Source organism: Panthera tigris, chromosome B4, assembly GCF_018350195.1.
Source record: "Panthera tigris isolate Pti1 chromosome B4, P.tigris_Pti1_mat1.1, whole genome shotgun sequence".
NCBI lineage: Eukaryota > Metazoa > Chordata > Mammalia > Carnivora > Felidae > Panthera > Panthera tigris.
Window position 1 is genome coordinate 32990658 of NC_056666.1, and position 22792 is coordinate 33013449.

Sequence of the window (22792 nt, forward strand, 5' to 3'; positions counted from 1 at the left end):
GAATGTTCTCCAGAATAGACCACATACTGGGACACAAATCAACCCTCAGCAAGTACAAAAAGATCGACATCATACGGTGCATATATTCAGACCACAATACTATGAAACTCAAAATCAACACCAACAAAAAATTTGGAAGGGTAATGAATACTTGGAGACTGAAAAACATCCTGCTAAAGAATGAAAGGGCTAATCAAGAAGTTAAAGAGGAAATTAAAAAGTGTATGGAAGTCAATGAAAATGATAACACCACAAGCCAAAACCTCTAAGACACAGCAAAGACAGTCATAAGAGGAAAGTATATAGCAATCCAGATCTTCCTAAAGAAGGAAGAAAGATCTCAGGTACACAACCTAACCTTACGCCTTAAAAAGCTGTAAAAAGAACAGCAAATAAAACCCTGAACCAAAAGAATACAGGAAATAATAAAGATTAGAGCAGAAATTAATGCTGTAGAAACAAACAAAAAAAACCAGTAGAACAGATCAATGAAACCAGAAGACAGTTCTTTGAAAGAACTAACAAAATTGGCAAACCACTAGCCAGTTTGATCAAAAAGAAAAAGGAAAGGACCCAAATAAATAAAATCAAGAATGAAAGAGGAGATGTCACAACCAACACAGCAGAAATAAAAACAATAATAAGAGAATATTATGAGCAATTACATGCCAATAAAATGGGCAATCTGGAAGAAAGGGACAAATTCCTAGAAACATATACACTACCAAAACTGAAACAGGAAGAAATAGAAAATTTGAACACACCCATAACCAGTAAGGAAATCAAATTAGTAATCAAAAATCTGCCAAAAAACAAGAGTCCAGGGCCAGATGGCTTTCCAGGGGAATGATACCAAACATTTAATGAAGAGTTAACACTTATTCTCTTAAAGCTCTTCCAAAAAATAGAAATGGAAGGAAAACTTCCAAACTCTTTCTATGAAGCTAGCATTACCTTGATGCCAAAACCAGAGACCCCACTAAAAAAAAAAAAGGAGAACTATAGACCAATTTTCCTGATTAACATGGATGCAAAAATCCTCAACAAGATATTAGCCAACCAGATCCAATACATTAAAAAAATTATTCACCATGAGCAAGTGGGATTTATACCTGGAATACAGGGGTGTTCAATATCCACAAAACAATTAGCGTGATTCATCACATCAATAAAAGAAAGGACAAGAACCACATGATCCTCTCAATAGATACAGAGATAACGTTTGCCAAAATACAGCATCCTTTCTTGATAAAAACCCTCAAGAAAGTAGGGATAGAAGGAGCATACCTCAAGATCATAAAAGCTGTTTATGAACGACGCAACATTAACATTATCCTCAATGGGGAAAAACCGAGACCTTTCCCCCTAAGGTCAGGAACAAGTCCGGGATGTCCACTTTCACCACTGTTATTCAACATAGTATTAGAAATCTTAGCCTCTGCAATCAGACAACACAAAGAAATAAAAGGCATCCACATCGACCAGGAGGAGGTCAAACTTTCATGCAGATGACATGATACTCTACATGATGTCATCATGCAGATGACATGATACTCTACATGGAAAACCCAAAAGATCCCACCGAAAAACTGCTAGAATTGATTCATGAATTCAGCAAAGTGGCAGGATATAAAATCAATGCACAGAAATCGGTTGCATTCCTATACACCAATAATGAAGCAAGATAAAGAGAAATCAAGGAATTGATCCCATTTACAGTTGCACCAAAAACCATAAAATACCTAGGAATAAATCTAACCAAAGAGGGGAAAAATTTGTACACTGAAAACTATAGAAAGCTTATGAAAGAAATTGAAGAAGACACAAAAAAATGGAAAAAGATTCCATGCTCCTGTATAGGAAGAACAAATATTGTTAAAATGTCAATACTACCCAAAGCAGTCTACATATTCAATGCAATCCCTATCAAAGTAACATCAGCATTCTTCACAGAACTAGAACAAATAATCCTAAAATTTGTATGGAACCAGAAAAGACCCCAAATAGCCAAAGCAATCTTGAAAAAGAAAGCCAAAGCAGGAGGCATCACAATCCCAGACTTCAAGCTAAACTACAAAGCTGTAATCATCTCAACAGTATGGTCTTGGCACAAAAAGTAGACACTCAGATCAATGGAACAGAATGGAGAACCCAGAAATGGACCCACAAACGTGTGGTCAACTAATCTTTGACAAAGCAGGAAAGGATATCCAATGGAATGAAGACAGTCTCTTCAGCAAGTGGTGCTGGGAAAACTGGACAGAGACATGCAGAAAAATGAACCTGGATCACTTTCTTACACCAGACACAAAAATAAACTCAAAACGGATGAAAGACCTCAATGTAAGACAGGAAGCCATCAAAATCCTGGAGGGGTAAGCAGGTAAAAACCTCTTTGATCTTGGCCACAGCAACTTCTTACTCAACATGTCTCTGGTGGCAAGGGAAACAAAAGCAAAAATGAACTACTGGGACTTAATCAAAATAAAAATCTTCTGCACAGCGAAGGAAACAATCAAAAAAACTAAAAGGCAACTGACAGAATGGGAGAAGATATTTGTAAATGACGTATCAGATAACGGGTTAATATCTAAAATCTATAAAGAACTTAACAAACTTAACACCCAAAAAACAAATAATCCAGTGAAGAAATGGGCAAAAGACATGGATAGGCACTTTCTAAACATGACATCCAGACGGACAACTGACACATGGGAATATGCTCAACATCACTCATCATCAGGAAAATACAAATCAAAACCACAATGAGATACCACCTTATACCTGTCAGAATGGCTAACATTAATAACTCAGGCAACAACAGGTGTTGGCGAGGGTGTGGAGAAAGAAGATCTCTTTTGCATTGTTGGTGGGAATTCAAGCTGGTGCAGCCACTCTAGAAAACAGTATGGAGGTACCTCAAAAAACTAAAAATAGAACTCCCCTACAACCAAGCACTACTAAGCATTTATCCAAGGGATACAGGTGTGCTGTTTTGAAGGGACACATGCACCCCCATGTTTATAGCATCACTATCAACAATAGCCAAAATAAGGAAAAAGCCCAAATGTCCATCGATGGATGAATGGATAAAGAAGATGTGGTATGTATATATATATACATATATATATGTGGTATGTATATATATATATATATATATATATATATATATATATATATATAATGGAGTATTCCTTGATAATCAAAAAGAATGAAATCTTGCCATTTGCAACTATGTAGATGGAACTGGAGTGTATTATGCTAAATGAAATTAGTCAGTCAGAGAAAGACAATAATCATATGACTTTACTCATATGAGGACTTTAAAAAAAACAGATGAGCATAAGGGAAGGGAAACAAATATAATATAAAAACAGGGAGGAGGACAAAACAGAAGAGACTCATAAATATGGAGAACAAACTGAGGGTTGCTGGAGGGGTTGTGGGAGGGGGAATGGGCTAAATGGGTAAGGGCACTAAGGAATCTACTCCTGAAATCATTGTTGCACTATATGGTAACTAATTTGGATGTAAATTTTAAAAATATAAAGAAAGAAAAGAAAAAAGAAAAAAAAAGAAAAGTCTTTTGGAAAATAACCCTTTTTAAAGACTTCTTAGTAAGCAAATATCCAAAGAAGCTCATAAATAAACAATCTCCTCTGCTCTTGGAATAAGCATTTAAATAATAATTACTAATGGGGACCTGGGTGGCTCAATTGGTTAAGTGTCCAACATCAGCTCAGGTCATGATCTCATGGTTCGTGAGTTTGATCCCCGCGTCGGACTCTGCTGACAGCTCAGGCTCTGAGTGATTTCATTACATCATTTTCTGCCTGACAATTTCACCAATTTCACTGATAGTAATATATATATATATATATATATATATATATATATATATATATATATAACTTTTCAACAAATACTTTAAGCAAATTTGCAACATTTTTTTTGTAATAATACCAGCTATTATTATAGGCACTGGGTATATGAAAGTGAAATAAGCAGAGTCCCTGCCCTTCTCTACTTTACAGCCTATTAATCCAAAACCTCAAATCAAAGCAAAATGTAATACAGAAAGAACAACTCCTCATCGGTATCTATTACGTTTAGAAAAATTCATGGTAAGGAAATGAATCAAGGATGACTTGAGTTTCTGGATTTAACAGTTAGATAGATAGTAATATCACATTCAAAATAGATGAAAGTAAAGGGCTTATTTTGTTTGGTTTGTTTGATTACAATTTCTTTATTTGAGTCCTTAACTCAATATTAATGTACTTAGGATTTGGTGAGGTTCTCTTTTGTATTTCAGCAATTGAATCTTCACTGAGATAAATCAAATTAATACATGATCTTGACTTTTCACATGCAGTTCCTTTCTACAGATCTATATTTGTTTCATTTAAGCACTTACTTTTAAAAGTGCTGTTATTTCTTACAATGGTACCGTTTGTTTTGTAATTGAAAATAAATACATATAAAATAAGTTTATTTCCATCTCCCATCCTCTAAATACTCTGTATGGTTTATCTCATTCTTTACCCAAATTGATATTTGCAGTTGCATCTTCACAAATATTTCAATCCTTAAACCAAATTTAACTTCCTAGAGTTACTGGCTCGATAATCTGCCAGGAAGCAAAAGAAAAGAGAAGTTGAGAAGAGGAAACTAGTGTTATGAGATTATTGATTCCAGATGTTTCACTTACTTCTTTGGGGGATTTTATTGACTTAAGTTATACAAATCCTCCTCTATAAATTCTTACTCAGGTTGGCAAAGATTGTATTCTGTTTCTCCCTAAACACCTTCATAAACTTTTAAGAGAGTTCACATTTAATAGAGGAGGAAGCAAAAATGTCACGGTCACATTAAATGTTATGAAGTTTAAAAAGACCAAAAAATAAAAGACATAGTTGACTGATTGAATCCATATCCACTGAGGCTTAAGGTATGTCAATACAGCACAGCATTCTAAAGCATTTCATGGTTTTCCTTTCTTTCATAGAGCAGTAAGCCATTCTGGAAATTAAATTTGATTGAAATGACTCTTAATTATACCTCATATCTTAAAATTTTTACCTTGATCTCAAAATTAGCCTCTTCAATGCTCTTCTTCACTGCATTTTATTAGGCATTTGAAGAAAAGTAGAACCAACACATTTTAAATAATTCTCAGCACATTTATTTTAAATAAAATGGATCTGATGCATCAATCCTACATATGTGTCATATGTAATTAAATCTGGGACAATAATGTTGTCTTATATCTACATTTGATATTTTTGAAAAAAATCTTGATGAAATGGGTATCTTTCAGTTTTTTCATAATGTAATGTTATTACTATAAATTTCTGAAACTTTTTTTTCTTAACATAGCACAGAAATGTAACAGATTACTAATGTATCATCACCATCCAAAGAGTGTATTCATCGTGTGATGGAGCTTATAATACATATTTAACTCAAGAAGAATGAGAGACTTGATATATAGGTTCCCGGTGATCTAGAAAAGTGACCAAAAAAAAAATCCAAAGCTAGTTTTGAGAAATCTGAAGTTCTTACCTCAGGGAAGACATTTTCTAGTCTATTACTCTAAGATCAAGAGAGGGCAAGATGGGTGCTTGGCTGTTAGCCTAATTGGATATAGTGTGCAAATATAGAAACATAAATACTCTCCCTTGCTGTATAGTAACATCAGCCCTGTGAATTTTGGGAAACCCCATGAAGATGCACAGTCCGGCAACACTGAACAGCCAGTGGGTACTCAAAGAGCTAAAATAATTTGGAACTCATCTATTCCAGATGGATATACCAGGTTATTTTATTTGAGGGACAAGGATCTCACTCTCTCTCTCTCACTCTCCCTCTCCCTCTCTCTCTCTTCCTCTCGAGAGGTGAAAAATAAGTTCAGAAAATTATGTTACATTCAAGTTGTGGTGGTCTTTTGATGCCAGAAAAAGGATTTTGGTTTTTATTCTGTAAATGAGGAACCACTGAACAAACTATTTGCGAAATGGCCTTCTCTAAGGTGAATAAAGTAATCAAAGTGACTGTAAGTCCATGAATCCCAGATTCAAGGTTCAACTCATTTGCAAACCAGCCTGCAAGAAATTTTGAGGGGGACTCTCTGAGGGGAGAAAAGACAGAAAGAAAAAAAAGACCCAAAGCAACAAAGACTACAAAGGACCAGAGAACACCACCAGAACTCCAACTCGACAAGAAACATAATGGCAATAAATTAATATCTTTCAGTACTTACTCTAAATGTCAATGGACTAAATGTTCCAATCAAAAGACATAGGGTAACAGAATCGATAAGAAAACAAGATCCATCTATATGCTGTTTACAAGAGACCAACTTTAGACCTAAAGGCACCTTCAGATTGAAAATAAGGGAATGGAGAACCACATATCATGCTAATGGTCAACAAAAAAAAGCCAGAGTAGACATACTTATATCAGACAATCTAGACTTTAAAATAAAGACTGCAACAAGAGATTAACAAAGGCATTATGTCATAATTAAGGGGTCTATACACCAAGAAGACCTAACAATTGTAAACACTTATACTCCAAATGTGAAACACTCAAAAGTATAAATCAATTAATCACAAACATAAAGCGAACTCATTGATAATAATACAATACAATACTCATTGATAATAATACAATAATAGTAGGGGACTTGAACACCTCACTCACAGCAATGGACAGATCATCTAATCAAAAAATCAACAAGGAAACAATGGCTGCACTGGACCAGATAGACTTAAACAAATATATTTAGAACATTTCATCCTAAAGCAGCAGAATATGCATTCTTCTCCAGTGCACATGGAACATTCTCCAGAATAGACCACATACTGGGACACAAATCAACCCTCAGCAAGTACAAAAAGACTGAGATCATGCAGTGCATATTTTCAGACCACAATGCTGTGAAACTCGAAATCAACCAACCACCAGAAAAAATTTGGAAAGATAACAAATACTTGGAGACTAAAGAACATCCTACTAAAGAAAGAATGGGCTAACCAAGAAGTTAAAGAAAAAATTAAAAAGTACATGGAAACCAATAAAAATGACAACACCACAGCCCAAAACCTATGGGATGCAGCAAAGGCAGTCATAAGAGGAAAGTATATAGTAATCCAGGCCTTCCTAAAGAAAAAAGGAAGTTCTCAGAAATACAACTTATATCTTAAAGAGCTGGAAAAAGAACAGCAAATAAAACCCAAAAATAGCAGAAGACAGGAAATAATAATTATTAGAGCAGAAATCAATGCTATCAAAAGCAAAAAACAAAACAAAACAAAATTTAAAAAAGTAGAACAGATCAATTAAATCGGAAGCTGTTTCTTTGAAAGAATTAACAAAATTGATAAACACTTAGCCAATTCTGGTCAAAAAGAAAAAGGAAAGGACCCAAATAAATAAAATCAAGAATGAAAGAGGAGAGGTCACAACCAACACAGCAGAAATAAAAACAATAATAAGAGAATATTATGAGCAATTACATGCCAATAAAATGGACAATCTGGAAGAAAGGGACAAATTCCTAGAAACATATACACTACTAAAACTGAAACAGGAAGAAATAGAAAATTTGAACACACCCATAACCAGTAAAGAAATTGAATTAGTAATCAAAAATCTGCCAAAAAACAAGAGTCCAGGGCCAGATGGCTTTCCAGGGGAATGATACCAAACATTTAACGAAGAGTTAACACCCATTCTCTTCAAGCTGTTGCAAAAAATAGAAATGGAAGGAAAACTTCCAAACTCTTTCTATGAAGCCAGCATTACCTTCATTCCAAAACCAGTCGAAGACACCACTAAAAAGAAGAACTATAGACCAATTTCCCTGATGAACATGGATGCAAAAATGCTCAATGAGATATTAGCCAATCAGATCCAACAATACATTAAAAAAATTATTCACTATGACCAAGTGGGATTTATACCTGGAATACAGGGTTGGTTCAATATCTGCAAAACAATAATTGTGATACATAACATCAATAAAAGAAAGGACAAGAACGACATGATCCTCTCAAAAGATGCAGAGAAAACATTAGACACAATACAGCATCCTTCCCTGATAAAAACCTTCAAGAAAGTAGGGATAGAAGGATCATACATCAAGATCATAAAAGCCATGTATGAAAGACCCAATGCTAATATCATCCTCAATGGGGAAAAGCTGAGAGCTTTCCCCCTAAGGTCAGGAACAAGTCCGGGATGCCCACTTTCACCACTGTTATTCAACATAATATTGGAAGTCTTAATCTCAACAATCAGACAACACAAAGAAATAAAAGGCATCCACATCGGCCAGGAGGAGGTCAAACTTTCACCTTTTGCAGATGAAATGATACTCTATATGGAAAACTCAAAAGATTCCACCAAAAAACTACTGGACTGATCCAGGAATTCAGCAAAGTGGCAGGATATAAAATCAATTCACAGAAATTGGTTGCCTTCCTATACACCAATAATGAAGCAACAGAAAGAGAAATCAAGGAATAGATCCTGTTTACAATTGCACCAAAAACCAAAAAATACCTAGGAATGAATCTAACCGAAGAGGTGAAAAATCTATACACTGAAAACTATAGAAAGCTTAGGAAAGAAATTGAAGAAGACACACAAAAAAATGGAAAAATATTCCATGCTCCTGGATTGGAAGAATATTGTTGAAGTGTCGATACTACCCAAAGCAATGGCATATTAAATGCAATCCCTATCAAAATAACACCAGCATTCTTCACAGAGATAGAACAAACCATGCTAAAATTTGTATGGAACCAGAAAAGACCCCAGATAGCCAAAGCAATCTTGAAAAAGAAAACCAAAGCAAGAGGCATCACAAACCTGAACTTCAAGCTGTATTACAAAGCTGTAATTATCAAGACAGTATGGTACTGGCACAAAACCAGACACTCAGATCAATGGAACAGAATAGAGAACCCAGAAATGGACCTACAAACGTATGGCCAACTAATCTTTGACAAAGCAGGAAAGAATATCCAATAGAATGAAGACAGTCTCTTCAGCAAGTAGTGCTGGGAAAACTGGACAGCGACATGCAGAAAAATTTACTCAAAAAAATTTTAAGCTTATTTATTTATTTTGAGAGGGAGGGAGAGAAAGAGACTGTACACAAGTTGGGGAGAGGCAGAGAGTAAAGGAGAGAGAGAATCCCAAGCAGGCCCAACGCTCAGCATGGAGCCCAACACAGGTCTTGATCCCATGACCCAGATATCACTACTTGAGCTGATACCACGAGTAAGATGCTTAAGCTACTGAGACACCCAGGCACCCCAGGATTAACATTTAATAGGACATTTTTTAGAATGAATTTCAGAAAGAGGGTTTATCTTGCCTCATTGACAATAATTATGTTACACATCAGTTGATAAAAACTTTTTGAATAATGCTTAGACTACCTGGATTTCTTTATAGTATCCCAAATAACCATAATTCTGGATAGAATTAATCAGTATGTTGTCTCCATGTATTTTGTTTCTGTTTCCATTATTGTCATGTATACATATAATAAAGGGAAGGTTAAACTGTGAATAGTATTTTTACAGTTTTTTTCAAGAATTGTTAAGTATACATGAGATTTTAGAAAATTAGAGGTAAATAGCATTTTTATTTACTTTATTTACTAAATACCTACTTATTGTATAATTGGATAACCAAACCATTAAAAAGGAAGCACTATTTCAACATCCATCAGTGTAAGAGAGATATATATCCTATACATCTTAGATTTTAATTTATTTCATAATTGGTAGATTATTTCATTATTATAGTATTGCAATCTGTTTTCCTTTCTTCAACTAAATTTACATTTATTTTAACGTTATAACTAAGGCATTAAATTGTAAATGATGCAAATCCCATTTCTTCAACCCAATTGATATTAATTATCTATGCTGGAGACATTAGCTTTGTGTAGTTCTCCAAAACAAAACAAAACCAATCTTTGGGGTGCCTAAGGCATAATATCATTACAGAATCGCTTGTTACTTCATCAAGGCCCTCGTCAAGTGCAAATTAAGCTTTTCTAGAGCTTGAGAATGGTGAGTAAATATACCTGTGGTAGAAATATTCAGTTATGGTTCAGTGTACATTGACAAGGAACCCTCAGGACAGAGAGAAAAAAAAAGGACTTTATGAGATGCATAAAGATTAAGTGGTTACATATATACTAGATACTTAGTAAGTTTTCTTTATTTGTTTTCCTTTTTCTTTATCTCAAGCAAATGGAAAAGACAGTTCTTTTAAAAATTTTTGATGGAGATTAGTACCATTTGATTATTTATATTTTAATTTAATTGTTTAATAACATATTTAAATACTTTATTAGTTAGTAATGATAATATTTTGCCTACATGGTGTAAAAACATGGTACAGAATATAAAAAATAATAATAATAATTGATGTATAGCCAGAATGTCATTGTATAGATATGTTTTCAGTTTTTTTTAAGCTTTATTTATTTATTTTTTTTAATATATGAAATTTATTGTCAAATTGGTTTCCATACAACACCCAGTGCTCATCCCAAAAGGTGCCCTCCTCAATACCCATCCCCCACCCTACCCTCCCTCCCACCCCCCATCAACCCTCAGTTTGTTCTCAGTTTTTAACAGTCTCTTATGCTTTGGCTCTCTCCCACTCTAACCTCTTTTTTTTCCTTCCCCTCCCCCATGGGTTTCTGTTAAGTCTCTCAGGATCCACATAAGAGTGAAACCATATGGTATCTGTATTTCTCTGTATGGCTTATTTCACTTAGCATCACACTCTCCAGTTCCATCCACGTTGCTACAAAAGGCCATATTTCATTCTTTCTTTCTCATTGCCACGTAGTATTCCATCGTGTATATAAACCACAATTTCTTTATCCATTCATCAGTTGATGGACATTTAGGCTCTTTCCATAATTTGGCTATTGTTGAGAGTGCTGCTATAAACATTGGGGTACAAGTGCCCCTATGCATCAGTACTCCTGTATCTCTTGGGTAAATTCCTAGCAGTGCTATTGCTGGGTCATAGGGTAGGTCTATTTATAATTTTCTGAGGAACCTCCACACTGCTTTCCAGAGCGGCTGCACCAATTTGCATTCCCACCAACAGTGCAAGAGGGTTCCCATTTCTCCACATCCTCTCCAGCATCTATAGGCTCCTGATTTGTTCATTTTGACCACTCTGACTGGCGTGAGGTGATATCTGAGTGTGGTTTTGATTTGTATTTCCCTGATAAGGAGCGACGTTGAACATCTTTTCATGTGCCTGTTGGCCATCCGGATGTCTTCTTTAGAGAAGTGTCTATTCATGTTTTCTGCCCATTTCTTCACTGGGTTTATTGTTTTTCGGGTGTGGAGTTTGATGAGCTCTTTATAGATTTTGGATACTAGCCCTTTGTCCGATATGTCATTTGCAAATATCTTTTCCCATTCCATCAGTTGCCTTTTAGTTTTGTTGGTTGTTTCCTTTGCTGTGCAGAAGCTTTTTATCTTCATAAGGTCCCATTAATTCACTTTTGCTTTTAATTCCCTTGCCTTTAGGGATGTGTCGAGTAAGAGATTGCTACGGCTGAGGTCAGAGAGGTCTTTTCCTGCTTTCTCCTCTAAAGTTTTGATGGTTTCCTGTCTCACATTCAGGTCCTTTATCCATTTTGAGTTTATTTTTGTGAATGGTGTGAGAAAGTGGTCTAGTTTCAACCTTCTGCATGTTGCTGTCCAGTTCTCCCAGCACCATTTGTTAAAGAGACTGTCTTTTTTCCATTGGATGTTCTTTCCTGCTTTGTCAAAGATGAGTTGGCCATACGTTTGTGGGTCTAGTTCTGGGGTTTCTACTCTATTCCATTGGTCTATGTGTCTGTTTTTGTGCCAATACCATGCTGTCTTGATGATGACAGCTTTGTAGTAGAGGCTAAAGTCTGGGATTGTGATGCCTCCTGCTTTGGTCTTCTTCTTCAAAATTACTTTGGCTATTCGGGGCCTTTTGTGGTTCCATATGAATTTTAGGATTGCTTGTTCTAGTTTCGAGAAGAATGCTGGTGCAATTTTGATTGGGATTGCATTGAATGTGTAGATAGCTTTGGGTAGTATTGACATTTTGACAATATTTATTCTTCCAATCCATGAGCAGGGAATGTCTTTCCATTTCTTTATATCTTCTTCAATTACCTGCATAAGCTTTCTATAGTTTTCAGCATACAGATCTTTTACATCTTTGGTTAGATTTATTCCTAGGGATTTTATGCTTCTTGGTGCAGTTGTGAATGGGATCAGTGTCTTTATTTGTCTTTCTGTTGCTTCATTGTTAGTGTATAAGAATGCAACTGATTTCTGCACATTGATTTTGTATCCTGCAACTTTGCTGAATTCATGTATCAGTTCTAGCAGACTTTTGGTGGAGTCTATCGGATTTTCCATGTATAATATCATGTCATCTGCAAAAAGCGAAAGCTTGACTTCATCTTTGCCAATTTTGATGCCTTTGATTTCCTTTTGTTGTCTGATTGCTGATGCTAGAACTTCCAGCACTATGTTAAACAACAGCGGTGAGAGTGGGCATCCCTGTCGTGTTCCTGATCTCAGGGAAAAAGCTCTCAGTTTTTCCCCGTTGAGGATGATGTTAGCTGTGGGCTTTTCATAAATGGCTTTTATGATCTTTAAGTATGTTCCTTCTATCCCGACCTTCTCAAGGGTTTTTATTAAGAAAGGGTGCTGGATTTTGTCAAAGGCCTTTTCTGCATCGATGACAGGATCATATGGTTCTTCTCTTTTTTTTTGTTAATGTGATGTATCACGTTGATTGATTTGCGAATGTTGAACCAGCCCTGCATCCCAGGAATGAATCCCACTTGATCATGGTGAATAATTCTTTTTATATGCTGTTGAATTCGATTTGCTAGTATCTGATTGAGAATTTTTGCATCCATATTCATCAGGGATATTGGCCTGTAGTTCTCTTTTTTTACTGGGTCTCTGTCTGGTTTAGGAATCAAAGTTATACTGGCTTCATAGAATGAGTCTGGAAGTTTTCCTTCCATTTCTATTTCTTGGAATAGCTTGAGAAGGATAGGTATTATCTCTGCTTTAAACGTCTGGTAGAACTCCCCTGGGAAGCCATCTGGTCCTGGACTCTTATTTGTTGGGAGATTTTTGATAACCGATTCAATTTCTTCGCTGGTTATGGGTCTGTTCAAGCTTTCTATTTCCTCCTGATTGAGTTTGGAAGAGTGTGGGTGTTTAGGAATTTGTCCATTTCTTCCAGGTTGTCCAATTTGATGGCATATAATTTTTCATAGTATTCCCTGATAATTGTTTGTATCTCTGAGGGATTGGTTGTAATAATTCCATTTTCATTCATGATTTTATCTATTTGGGTCATCTCCCTTTTCTTTTTGAGAAGCCTGGCTAGAGGTTTGTCAATTTTGCTTATTTTTTCAAAAAAACCAACTCTTGGTTTCATTGATCTGCTCTACAGTTTTTTTAGATTCTATATTGTTTATTTCTACTCTGATCTTTATTATTTCTCTTCTTCTGCTGGGTTTAGGCTGCCTTTGCTGTTCTGCTTCTATTTCCTTTAGGTGTGCTGTTAGATTGTGTATTTGGGATTTTTCTTGTTTCTTGAGATAGGCCTGGATTGCAATGTATTTTCCTCTCAGGACTGCCTTCGCTGCATCCCAAAGCATTTGGATTGTTGTAGTTTCATTTTTGTTTGTTTCCATATATTTTTTAATTTCTTCTCCAATTGCCTGGTTGACCCACTCATTCGTTAGTAGGGTGTTCTTTAACCTCCATGGTTTTGGAGGTTTTCCAGACTTTTTCCTGTGGTTGATTTCAAGCTTCATAGCATTGTGGTCTGAAAGTATGCATGGTATAATTTCAATTCTTGTAAACTTATGAAGGGCTGTTTTGTGACCCAGTATATGATCTATCTTGGAGAATGTTCCATGTGCACTCGAGAAGAAAGTATATTCTGTTGCTTTGGGATGCAGAGTTCTAAATGTATCTGTCAAGTCCATCTGATCCAATGTGTCATTCAGGGCCCTTGTTTCTTTATTGACCATGTGTCTAGATGATCTATCCATTTCTGTAAGGGGAGTGTTAAAGTCCCCTGCAATTACCACATTCTTATCAATAAGGTTGCTTATATTTATGAGTAATTGTTTTATATATTTGGGGGCTCCGGTATTCGGTGCATAGACATTTATAATTGTTAGCTCTTCCTGATGGATAGACCTGTAATTATTATATAATGCCCTTCTTCATCTCTTGTTACAGCCTTTAATTTAAAGTCTAGTTTGTCTGATATAAGTATGGCTACTCCAGCTTTCTTTTGGCTTCCAGTAGCATGATAAATAGTTCTCCATCCCCTCACTCTCAATCTAAAGGTGTCCTCAGATCTAAAATGAGTCTCTTGTAGACAGCAAATAGATGGGTCTTGTTTTTTTATCCATTCTGATACCCTATGTCTTTTGGTTGGTGCATTTAATCCATTTACATTCAGTGTTATTATAGAAAGATACGGGTTTAGAGTCATTGTGATGTCTGTATGTTTTATGCTTGTAGTGATGTCTCTGGTACTTTGTCTCACAGGATCCCCCTTAGGATCTCTTGTAGGGCTGGTTTAGTGGTGACAAATTCCTTCAGTTTTTGTTTGTTTGGGAAGATCTTTATCTCTCCTTCTATTCTAAATGACAGACTTGCTGGATAAAGGATTCCTGGCTGCATATTTTTTCTGTTTAGCACACTGAAGATATTCAGTTTTTGTTTGTATGGGAAGATCTTTATCTCTCCTTCTATTCTAAATGACAGACTTGCTGGAGAAAGGATTCTCGGCTGCATATTTTTTCTGTTTAGCACACTGAAGATATCGTGCCAATCCTTTCTGGCCTGCCAAGTTTCAAAAGAGAGATCAGTCACGAGTCTTATAGGTCTCCCTTTATATGTGAGGGCACGTTTATCCCTTGCTGCTTTCAGAATTTTCTCTTTATCCTTGTATTTTGCCAGTTTCACTATGATATGTCGTGCAGAAGATCGATTCAAGTTACGTCTGAAGGGAGTTCTCTGTGCCTCTTGGATTTCAATGCCTTTTTCCTTCCCCAGTTCAGGGAAGTTCTCAGCTATAATTTCTTCCAGTACCCCTTCAGCACCTTTCCCTCTCTCTTCCTCCTCTGGGATACCAATTATGCGTATATTATTTCTTTTTAGTGTATCACTTAGTTCTCTAATATTCCTCTCATACTCCTGGATTTTTTTATCTCTCTTTCTCTCAGCTTCCTCTTTTTCCATAACTTTATCTTCTAGTTCACCTATTCTCTCCTCTGCCTCTTCAATCCGAGCTGTCGTCATTTCCATTTTGTTTTGCATTTCGTTTAAAGCGCTTTTCAGCTCCTCGTGACTGTTCCTTAGTCCCTTGATCTCTGTAGCAATAGATTCTCTGCTGTCCTCTATACTGTTTTCAAGCCCAGTGATTAATTTTATGACTATTATTCTAAATTCACTTTCTGTTATATTATTTAAATCCTTTTTGATCAGTTCATTAGCTGTTGTTATTTCCTGGAGATTCTTCTGAGGGGAATTCTTCCATTTGGTCATTTTGGATAGTCCCTGGAGTGGTGAGGACCTGCAGGGCACTTCCCCTGTTCTGTGGTGTATAACTGGAGTTGGTGGGCGGGCCGCAGTCCGACCTGATGTCTGCCCCCAGCCCACCGCTGGGGCCACAGTCAGACTGGTGTGTGCCTTCTCTTCCCCTCTCCTAGGGGCGGGATTCACTGTGGGGTGGCGTGGCCCGTCTGGGCTACTTGTACACTGCCAGGCTTGTGGTGCTGGGGATCTGGCGTATTAGCTGGGGTGGGTAGGCAAGGTGCACGGGGGCAGGAGGGACAGTCTTAGCTCGCTTCTCCTTAGGTGATCCACTTCAGGAGGGGCCCTGTGGCAGCGGGAGGGAGTCAGACCCGCTGGAGGGGTGGCTCCACAGAAGCACAGCCTTGGGTGTTTTCGAGGAGCAAGCAAGTTCCCTGGCAGGAACTGGTTCTCTTTGGGATTTTGGCTGGGGGATGGGTGAGGGAGATGGCGCTGGCGAGCGTCTTTGTTCCCCGCCAAGCTGAGCTCTGTCATCCAGGGCTCAACAACTCTCCCTCCCGTTGTCCTCCAGCCCTCCCGCTCTCCGAGCAGAGCTGTTAACTTATGACCTCCCAGATGCTAAGTTCTGCTTGCTGTCAGAACACACTCCGTCTGGCCCCTCCACTTTTGCAAGCCAGACTCGGGGGCTCTGCTTGGTCGGTGGGCCGCCCTTCCACCCCGGCTCCCTCCCACCAGTACGTGTAGTGCGCACTGCCTCTCTGCCCTTCCTGCCCTCTTCTGTGGGCCTCTCGTCTGTGCTTGGCTCTGGAGACTCTGTTCTGCTAGTCTTCTGGCAGTTTTCTGGGTTATTTAGGCAGGTGTAGGTGGAATCTAAGTGATCAGCAGGACGCAAGGTGAGCCTAGCGTCCTCCTACGCTGCCATCTTCCCTGTCCCGATATGTTTTTAGTTTTAAACAACTAAATTGCCATGTGCACAAAAAAATACTTAGTCTAACATGGGGAAATACACACTTAACGTTGTGATCCAATATTAAAATTTGTAAAAGATGTGTTATACCTGAAAATAGTCCATGGTGAATAACATGTAGGTCAAAAAAGTTAGCTTACTGAATAATTTGAACCTAATGACTACCTAGACATAACCTCCATCCCACTTTTTACAAGTGGAGATTTGACTGCTTTGCTAGGCTGTGCTGGAGATCCCTTCATTCCTTACTGTTGTAGGTCTATTCTTTCTCAATAAGAACTTTAAAAAAAAGATTAAAACTTTCACAGAGGGGAACTATTTGGCAGTCAAGTATATACAGGTGTGTTGTGTCTCCGCTTGAAATTTTTAATAAAATTCTGAAGGTTAAATTATAAGAGACCATAGTATATCAGGTATCCAAGACTGAATCTTTTAATATATCTATTCTAAGTTACAGCTTCTTCATAAAGACTCTATTTGAAAACAAATTTTGTTTGCTTGACTCTTGAATTCATTTCTGCTTAATCACCTAATCAAACACATCAACTGAGGATCTAAAATATTTATTTTGTGTGTGTTATTTTCAATAGTCTAGAGCAATTTAGATCCATTAATTTAGAATTCTAAACATAAATTTTACTGCCTGAAAATGACTTAATTGAGTAATGGAACTGTCTGATTTAGCTGGAAATTTGATTTTTCTTTCATTATTCATATGTGATGTGGTATTCCAGCAATTCTTGTTTATACATTTCAAACTTACACAAAATGAGGAAGTTTTATGTTCATCTCTGAGTCCTTATAATGGGATTATGGAGAGGGGAGGTGAAGAGGTTGAGAGGGAAATGCCAATTTATATGTTTCTGTCTGAGGATGTAAGTATTTAGCATACAGCACTAGGAGCTCTATTACTTACTTACATCACACATGAAACTAATGCCCCCTTCAAAATGTTAGAGCATCTAGGAAAACATTACATTGTAAGAGAAGGAGAAACTGCTTTAGGGTTATGATCTTTTGATGAGACTTGTATGGCAAATGTTTGAAGATGGTAAATATTTTGACATGCAGGGAAATAAGGATATAATTAAGACATTTTGGTGATATTTCATTCAAACAAAATAAAATAAACACTGGTATCATTGGCCAGCAGTACCTCACTGGGTTGTGGTTAAACTATTTTTGATTAAAAAAAAAAAAGCCTAATGTGAATGTGGGAAACCAATTGGTATTTTTCACTAATCTGTAAATATCACCAGATGGATTCAATTATATCTCATGTGGTAGGATGTATTCTTGAAGTCTTAGTGTACTACAAGCAAATTATACCTGAGACCATGGAAGAAAGGTTATCAGACTTGGTGCCTGGGTGGCTCAGTAGGTTGAGAGTCTGACTCTTTATTTCAGCTCAGGTCCTGATCCCAGGGTCATGGGATTGAGCCCTGTGTTGGACTACACACTGAGCATGGAACTTGCTTAAGATTCCCTCTTTCTCTCCCTCTGACCCTCTCCCCCACTCACACATGCTCTCTCTCTATCTAAAGATAAATAATAAATTTAAAAAAAGAAAGGTGATCATACTAAAGTAATATGTTCAATTCATACATTCTGTTAAATCATACAGCAAATCAAAAGAGAAAAAGTGGGTTAAAAAAACTTACAAAATAGAGCAAGTAGAATGGAAGAACACAGATCTAGTATTATGCAGTGTTTATATATCCTTTCCTCTGTCTGCCATATCAGCCTTCCCTGCTGATGCGGTTCTAGGAACCTGAGTCTAAGTGTTACTGAACAAGAGGTTCAGTTGTCCCAAGGGCAGCACTCACTTTATACAGAAGACAAACCCAGGTCCTCTGAATTCTGGCCAGTAGCTGAAACTCACTGACAACTTGCCAAACATCCCTGGGTTTTATCTGCATACATATCTCAGGTAGGAGATATATGGAACCAGAATGAGCATCACCAAAGTTTGATGAATATTTAGTGTTCCATGACTATTTAGTACTTACTTGATACTTTTCTCCCTTCCTATCTATGTTTGACACACTTAGGCTGAACTTACTTTATCTATGTCTAAAATTTCTCACAAACTACTTATCTATTCTAAGTTTTATCTATCATCCAAATTTGTTTCTGTGATCTTTTAAAAAAGAATTTACTAATCTTAAATAATACAACAATAATGCCATTATAGATTGGAATATCAAAATTTCTATGGTGTCATGTGAATTTATCATGAAGTAAAAATGTGGATGTTTCCTGTTATAACTCAGAGCTTATTATAAGTACTTTTGAAGTTCTTGTAGAATTCTTGGGCTTTCCAGGTAGATTCTTTCCCATAACTTTTCCCCATAATATGATTCATATAGCCAAAGCCTAGAAACATAATGAGCAGATCATGCGATAGAATATTTCTCCTCTTTCTGCTCTTCTCCCTCTCTTCCCCTTCTACCTCCTCCTCTCCCTCTCCTTCATCTTTCTTCTCCTTGTCCATTTCATTTCATTCTGCCTCCCTCCTGCTAATTTTAATATGGAAAATTGTGGCTAATTACTTGCAAACCATTTACCTGTTTGCAAGTGGTAAATATGTACCACTTATTTACATATGTTTTATGTAAAAACATATCTTACTTCATATAAGTAATAGGAAATAGAAACCCACTAATTACTAACCGATTAAAGTTAGTTTCCCTAACTGAGAAGCAGAACACTGTTTAAATTATGATTTCTTCCTTCTGGCATCAGGTAGGTGTTATTGAGGGTCTGCTCATTCAGATAATTTTTCTTTTTTTGTCTTTACTTTTCTTTTGATTTTTTAAATTCCAGTGTAATTAACACACGATGTTATATTAGTTTCAGGTGGTACAATACACAGTGATTCAACAGTTCTGTATATTACTTAGTGCTGATCATTCTTAATCCCCTATTTCACCCATCCCCCTACCTACTTCCCTTCTGATAACCACTGACTTGTTCTGTATATTTAAGACTCTGTATTTTGGCTTGTCTCTTTTTTCTTTGTTCATTTGACTTTTTCTTAAATTTCATATATAAGGAAAATCAAATAATATTTGTCTTTCTCTGATTGACTTATTTCACTTAGCATTATACCCATTAGATGTTTCCATGCTGTTGCAAATGGGAAAAATTTCATCCTTTTTTATGGCAGAGTGATTTTTCTTTATATATATATACTACTTCTGTATCCATTAGCCTGTGGATAGACAATTGGGTTGTTTCCAAAATTTGAATACTGTGCACTGTAATAAACATCGGGGTGTATATATCTTCTCAAAGAAGTGTTTTGATATTCTTTGACTAAATACCCAATAGTAGAATTACTGGATAATATGATGTCTCTATTTTTAACTTTTTGAAAAAAACTTCATAGTGTTTTCAACAGTGGCTGCGCCAGTTTACATTCCCACCAACAGTGCACAATGGTTCCTTTATAACCACATTGTCCCCAAGACTTGTTATTTCTTGCATTTTTAGCCACTCTGACAGGTGTGAGGTGGTATCTCATTGTAGTTTTGATTTACATTCCCCTGATGATGAGTGATGTTGAATATCTTCTCATGCATCTGTTGGCCGTCTGTATGCCTTCTTTAAAGAAATGTTGTTCATGTCTTATGCCCATATTTTAATTGGAATATTTTTTGGTGTTGAGTCATATAATTTCTTTACGTATTTTGGGTGTTAATCCCTTATCAGATATATTGTTCACAAATATACTTTCCTATTCAGTAGATTGTCTTTTTGTTTTGTTGATTGTTTCCTTCACTGTGTATAAATAAAAAAGAAAATAAAAAAGAAGCTTTTTATTTTGATGAAGTCCCAATAGCTTATTTATATTTTGTTTCCCTTGCCTTAGAAGACATATCTAGAAAAAATATTTCTAGAGCCAATGTCAGAGAAATTACTACCTGTACTGTCTTCTAGGATTTTTATGGTTTCAGGAGTCACACTTGAGTCTTTATCCATTTTGAGCTTCTGTGTATGGCATAAGAAAGTGGTCCGGTTTGCATGCAGCTGTCCAGTTTTCCCAACACCATTTGTTGATGAGACTTTTTCCCATTCTATATTCTTGCCTCTTTTGTCATTGGTTAACTGACTATATAAGTTGGGGTTATTTCTAGGTTCTCTATGCTGTCATTAAGCTATTTTTGTGCTGGTACCATATTATTTTGATTAATATAGTTTTGTTGTATATTTTGAAATCTGGGATTTGTGATACCTCTTGTTCTTCTTTTTCAAAATTGCCTTTACTATTTGGGGTCTTTTGTGGATCCACACAAATTTTAGGATTATTTTTTCTAGTTTTGTGAAAAAAAAATCTGCTGGCATTTTGATAGGGATTGCATTAAATCTTTGGATTGATTGGGTAAGATGGACATTTTAACAGTATTTTTTCTCATAATTCATGAGCATGGAATGTCTTACTATTTCTTTGGGTTGTCTTCAATTTTTTTCATTAGTGTTTTATAGTTTTCAGAGTACAAGTTTTTTGCCTCATTGGCTAAATTTATTCAATTGTAAATGGGACTGTTTTCTTAATTTCTCCTTCTGATACTTCATTATTAGTGTAGAGAAATGCAATGGGTTTCTGTATTTTGATTTTGTATCCTGTGACCTTGCAGAATTCATTTATCAGTCTACTATTTTTTGGTAAAGTACTTAGGGTTTTTTCTATATAGTGTCATTCATCCACAAATAGTGAAAGTGTTATTTCTTCCTTACTGATTTGGATGCCTTGTATTTCTTTTTGTTGTCTGATTGCTGTGACTAGGGCTTTCAGTACCATATTGAATAAAAGAGGTGAGAGTGGATATCCTTGTCTTGTTGCTGATCTTAGGGGGAAATTTCATAGTTTTTCACCATTGAGTATGATGCTAGCTGTGTGTTTTTCATATGTGGCCTTTCTTATGTTCAGGTATGCTTCCTCTAAATCTATTTTGTTGAGTTTGTTGTTGTTGTTGTTTTATGATGAATGGATGTTGTACTTTCTCAATTGAGTTTTCTGCATCTATTGAAATGGTTGTATGGTTTGTATACTTTCTCTTATTGATGTGATGTATCATGTTGATTGATTTGTGAATACTGAACAACCTGTGCATCCCAGGAATAGATCCTACTTGATTGTGGTGAATGATTTTTTTAAATGTTTTGTCGGATTCAGTTTGTTAATATTTTGTTGAGATTTTTTGCATCTATGTTCATTGAAAATATTGGCTTATAATTCTCTTTATTTGTAGTGCCTTTATCTGATTTTGGCATTAGGGTAATATTGGCCTCATATAATGAATTTGGAAGGCTTTCCTTCCTCTTTTATTTTTTTGTAATAGTTTAAGAAGAATACATATTACCTCTTCTCTAAATTTTTAGTAGAGTTCACTTGTGAATCCATCTGGTCCTGGATTTTTTTGGTTGGGAGTTTTTTGATTACTGACTTGATTTCATTGCTGGTAATTGAGCTGATCAAATTTTCTATTTCTTGCTAATTCAGTTTTGGTAGTTTATATATTTCTAGGAAATATATCTAGTTTTTGCTGAAAAATCAACTGATAGCCTTATGGCGTTTTCCTTGTATATAACTGTTTTATTTTCTCTTGCTGCTTTAAAATTTTTCTCTTTATTACTATGTTTTGCCACTTCAGTTATTATGTGTCTTGGTGTGGAACTTCTTGGGTTACATTGTTGGGAGCTGTCTGTCACTCTTGGATCTGGATTTCTGTTTCTTTCTCCAGATTCAGGAAATTTTGGGCTTTTATTCTTTCAAATAAATTTTCTGCCCCCTTTTCTCTCTCCTCTCCTTCTGGCATTAATTTAAGGCAAATGTTATTAAACTTGATGGTGTTTTCAGCTCCCTTAACCTATTCTCACATTTTATTATTCTTGTTTCTTTTAATTGTTCAGCTTTTTTGCTTTCCATTATTCTGTGCTCCAGATCACTGATCTGTTATTCTGCTTCCTCTAGTCTACTGTATATTCTGCCTGGTGTATTTTTTATTTCAGTTATTGAGTTCTTTAACTCTGGTTCTTTTTTATGTTTTCTCTCTCTTTGTTGAGAGTCTCATTGAGATCCTCCACTCTTTTCTCAAGTCCATTGAATATCTTTATGATAATTTACTTTAAATTGTCTACCAAGTATATTAATTATCTCTGTTTCATTTAGGTATCTTGCCATGGTTTTGTCCTGTTCTTTCAT